At 43.5% G+C, this 5,391-nt stretch overlaps 1 long non-coding RNA gene across 1 annotated transcript; it reads right to left on the reverse strand.

Annotated features, from left to right (window-relative positions):
• Positions 1-245: 245 nt before the first annotated feature.
• On the reverse strand, positions 246-2,709 carry LOC103562455 (uncharacterized). The gene is made up of 2 exons (XR_011534599.1): positions 1,157-2,709; positions 246-1,032 (listed from the first exon to the last, which is right to left on the reverse strand). It is a non-coding gene; the product is annotated as an uncharacterized lncRNA (long non-coding RNA).
• Positions 2,710-5,391: the final 2,682 nt, after the last annotated feature.

Consider the following 5,391-nt stretch of genomic DNA (forward strand, 5'->3'; position numbering starts at 1 on the left):
ATCCTCACAAATCAGATGAGTGAACTAGGAAAAGAATTCTCCAGCTCCAGCTGATCCTTCAAATGACTGTAACTCCAGCAGGTAGTTCGAATACAGCTTTGTGAGAGACACCACGCTAGAACCACCCAGCTAAGCTGCTCCTGGATCCTCAACTCTCTGAAACTGTGAGATAATAAATGCTTGTTGTTTTAAACTGCTAAGTTTTGGGATCATTTGCTACAAAGCAATAGACAACTAATACAATGTGAATAAGAAATAAACCTTTATTGAGCCACTGAGACATTGGGACTGTTTGTTACAGTACTTAAACACTGACTGATACAGAGGGCAATGCTTACAGTAACGATGCGCGTACTAGGAAGAACACTGTAAGGTTTCTGAGGATAAAGGCTTTGGTTTGTTCTTCTTTGAGCTATCACTACCTAACATAGTGCCCGGTCAAGAGTGGGCATTGAACAAATGATAAATAATGAATGTGGCTTCCAGTAAGATGCATTATGTGGTCTTACATATGGCACATGCAAGGTCAACACATTAGAACAATTTTTTTTTTAAGGCTAGATGGAATCAACTGCACTTTACTCAGGGTCAGAAAAATCCTGGGATTGTATTCCTATCAAACGCAGAGATGGTGGTTGCCAAACATTCATGTAAAGAAGAGAAAAACTCAATCATCTGGTTATGTTTGTGTTTCTAGATAATCATGCTGATGTTTGTATGGACCCGCTCCTGTTCTAACAGGTACAAGTCTTCATTTGTTTAGTCCTTATAACAACCTGATAAAGAGTATGCTATTGCTCTTCTGATTTTCCTGATGAGGAAATAGGCTCAGGAAAGTGAAGCACATTGGCCCGGGTCACAGAGCAATTCCACGGCAGCCTGTGCTTGGTCTCTGGACTTGCAAACTGCAAGGATCCTGAAGTTATCCATTATAGTATATTGCTCCCTCGATTAATTCTCAAAACAGACAGGATAGAGCTGCAAAGTCCAGAAAAGAGCTGCTGAACCCATGGAGTGGATGAAGAGATATTCCTGTGAGGACAGAACAGAGTAATCAAGACTTTTAGGCCTTGAGAGATTCACGTCAAGAGGAACTATGAGCAAAGTTGATAAAATCCCTAAGGACGTCAATTTACTCACTCAAACTGATACACACCATAGGCATGGGCCTCCCTTGAAGCTTGTCAGAGGTGGTTTAGAAGACCTTAAGTGGACGCTGCTTGTAGATGGTTGGGTACATCCCCCTCTGCCTCATGTCAGCTGCGCAGAGACTAGGCCCACCTCCCCAGAAGGTGCGACAGAAAAAGAAAAAGAAAAAGTATCCAGAACCACAGGGCAACCAGCTCCACATGGAGCAGCCAAGAGGAGGAGGCTCGGCTCCCTGCTAATTGGTAAAACCTTCACAACCAATTCCTTCCAATGCTTGCAAGTCAGTGCTTGCCGCAGAGGAATCCAGAATGGGCCAAAGGCGTCCCCGAAATGGATAGACATCTCTGTGTCTGCCTCTCCTGCCGGCCCCATTTTTGCTTGTTTTTCATGGGGCCGTGTGTGCGGTGAGGATGCTGGGTATGTATTTGCTGGAGGCAGCTCCCTGAGTTCTCTCAGCCCAGCCTTGTGGGAAGGAGTGGAAGCTGGTGTTTACAAGGAACACTGCCAATGGGCTAATGAGAATTTTTCATGACTTTTGGATGTTTGCAGAGCTAAAGGCTTTTGGAAACTGATTCCAAGGCAGACCTAGAGTCTTAGAGACAAGGATAATGACCTGTGGAAAGAAGCTGTGACTAATACAGAAAAACCTCATTTATTCTGATTTTTATGAATTCTGGTTGCCAAAATATGCTCTTCTCAATCTTAGATAGTGAGATTTTTCACCTGAAACAGTCAATGCTAGGGCAGAGTTTTAAATTTATCTTTACTTCATGAGGCAATGGATTTTCCAAAGAAATGAATGATATATTAGCCTTCGGCAAGGAGAATGTTAAAGTTGTGTAGTGGGACCAGCCTGGTGGCACAGCGGTTAAGTGCACACGTTCCACTTCTTGGCAGCCCGGGGTTCACCGGTTCAGATACTGGGTGCGGACATGGTACCGCTTGGCAAAAGCCATGCTGTGGTAGGCGTCCCACGTATAAAGTAGAGGTAGATGGGCACAGATGTTAGCTCAGGGCCAGCCTTCCTAAGCAAAAAGAGGAGGACTGGCAGTAGTTAGCTCAGGGCTAGTCTTCCTCAAAAAAAAAAAAAAGTTGTGTAGAATAATACAGCATTTAAAAAAAAGCAGAAGGACTATTTACACAAAAAGAACTCCATATAGCCGTTACAAATCACGCTAAATAAATTATTTAAGCAGACTCTCAAGGATGTAATTGTAACAGGAACTAAGTTTGAATTCTTACACTTAAAAATAAGATTGGATGCTTTATAACGGTCCACAATTCAGACCAGTCATGTATTTATGCTAGTAGTTTTATCCCAATCATTCTGAATCGACGAAGTCTTGCTAGAGACCTAAAGAGCCTACACTTATGCATCGTCATACTCCTTTCCAGCTGTGGCTCACAAAATCAATTCTTTGGCATTAATTCAACACTTTTAAGCTTTTCCATTAGAAAAAAGATAATTTTTTCAAAACAGCCAATGACTGTCATTGTATAAATAAATTCAAGGTCCCCTAACAAATGGCTCCCTGGTGTGCAAAAGGCCTTGTTCAAAGCCACCCCCTAAGTGAAAGGGCAGCCTTGATGAGAGGGGAGGAGAAGGGGTCTTCCTACACTTACTCTATTCTGTCACATATGTTCAACCTTCATCTTTTCCTGTAAATATTCCTAACAGAGCAGAAAATTTAAGTTGGAAGAAGGTGTGGGGAAGTGAATGAATGGAGAGAAAGGTGAGAAGCAGGTACAGGGAGAGAGCCTGCTTACAGCTAATGGTGGAGCTCCAGGCGAAGGTTCCGGAGCCCAGCTCCTCTGTGTTTCCTGCTCTTCCTGTGGCTGCTGGTTCAGCTTTCTTTCCATACTTATCTTTACAACCAAGGAATGCTTTACACATATGTCCTAACAACAAACCTATTACTTTTATACTTAACTATACTAACTATTCCCTCCTCCTTTATTGTTTATTTCCTATCCAACACCACACTGCCACCTGAGTAATCCATCTAAAAATGCAAATTTGATCACGTTATTCCCCTGCTACAAAATGATTTCTCACTAATGGTTTCTCAGTCCTATGTTGGCTTTCAAGATCCTCCATGCCCTACCTCCAGCTTACTTTTCCCACATTGTATTCTGTCACTCTCCCTCTCAGCTCTGCATTCACAGTGCACCTGAACAGGTATGCTCTCTCCACCTTGGCATCCTCCACCTGCTCTCCTCCCTACCTGGAATTCTCTCTCCCCCTCATGTGTTCCCCCTGTGGCATTCTCTGCCTGATAAAACCCTAAATCATTCTACAAGATCTGGGTCTTCATCTTGCAAGCCTCCTCTGGCCTCCCAAACAGAGATGAGCTCTTCCACCTTTGAGCCTCCACTGTGACAGGTGCAGCATTTCTGATGCTGTTTTAACATCTGTGTGTGTGCATCACTGCTACTGTTATCAGTATTTCTCAAAGTATGGTCCAAAGAACAATTGCTTTGAAAATATCTGCCAATGAAAAGTGCAGATACCTTGTTCCCATTTAAACAGACATCTGTGGGGCTCCTTAGATGACTATAGTTTGAGAACCACTGGACTGGACTTTAAACTCCTCAAAGGCAGGCATCAACTTTTAGTACATGGTAGGGAATGGATGAATAACAATAGTCCATCCCTTTTGGGCCACAGTTGGGCTTCTGTAGCTCCAACTATATGTAACATTTGTGAATGCACCTCAGGGTACAGTCTATCTTGTTCACCATCATATTTATCCCAGATCCTAGCCCAGTGCCCTGGAGCATGGTAGATACTAAATAAATGGTTTTTCATTGACTGGAAGAAGCTATGGCCCATAAAAGACCCAAGTGCTGTGCAGCAGGACCAAGATGCAGCCAAAGAATCAACAAGATTAGCACAAGGCCTGTTCAGGTACTCAGGAGGAGGAGCTAAGAACCAAAGCAGAGAGGGCAATGCTCTGATGTTCCTTTGTAGAAATCCTTGATGTGGGCTGTGACATGTCAAATCCAGATTTGATTAAGCTCCACTCCAAATCCCCAAGGCCAGTGTGTATCCACGGTCTTAATGTAATCATTGGAGCCACCTCCGTCTGTGACTTTCCAAAGGGCTGAGCTAGCACCCCATAGACTGATACCGACTCCTACAAAATGAAGCTTGCAATGAATTCAGCACGTCCCAGGTGGACAATGCCTAAAAAGCTTGATCTGGCTGCTTCCTAAAAATTGAAGTATTGGATTAAACCAAAACAAGAGGTCCTTCTCATCTGCTGGAAAGCCAAGAGAAGGGTGGATCCTAAAGCCTACAGTACAAATCAAAGTTCTGTTTCTTTTGCTTGTTGCTAGACTATTGTCTGTTTGGAATTTGCCACTTCCTCCTTCAAATGATAACCTATCAATTTTCAGTTAGCTCATACTTTGAATTTTTAAAGGCAGAAGCCAGTAAACAACATGAGCTGTTGTAAGGGCAATGGACTTCTAGTTGAATGACTCAGTATATACAAGTGGAAACTTGGCTTACCACTTATACACTCTTGAAGGATGGGCAAAAAAAGTCAGGCCAGAACTGAGTCTCAAACCAAAGCAGGCACATTGGGATCCATCAAATTAAACCCAAATGCTGCAGCTTTACTGGAGCAGACCAGACTTCACCACTGCATTCTCAGAGGGAAGAGGGGTGGGGGCGTCCATGCCCAAGCACAACCACAAACCAGCGCTCCACTTTGTTCTGTGAAATTCAGAACACATTTGTTCCCCTTTTTTTTTTCTTCAAACTTTACTCCTGCCCTTCCTTAGAGTCTGGCTGGAACTAAAATCCTAAGAACCAAAGACAGCAGGGGAAAGGCTGCTTTCTTGTGAAATCCAATCTTGCTTGCATCCCAAGCAAGATGATCAGCAATCTTTAGACCTGACCCGGTGGCGAAGTCTAACTGTTCCACATGGTTTAGAGACCTTGGAAAAGGCCTGATGAGCTGTCAAACCACTGGAAATTTAGAGTTTTGCTTGTCACCCTATATAGAAATGATTCAGAAGTTTCTGAAGTTCCAGAAGCTTCCTAAAGTAGGACCAAAAAATCTGAGGAGACTCAAATCTCTGGATGACCCTAGAACCAACCTCGTGTTTCCTGGATCTTGAGATGAGCTCAGGCCAGATATCTAGAGGCTGGAATGGACTCTGCTGGGGCAGTGTGTACCAGACTCACTGTAGGAGAGGGAGAATTTCGAAACCAACAACTAGTACAGGAGGGTG

This window comes from Equus przewalskii, chromosome 29 (genome assembly GCF_037783145.1).
Source record: "Equus przewalskii isolate Varuska chromosome 29, EquPr2, whole genome shotgun sequence".
Classification (NCBI taxonomy): domain Eukaryota; kingdom Metazoa; phylum Chordata; class Mammalia; order Perissodactyla; family Equidae; genus Equus; species Equus przewalskii.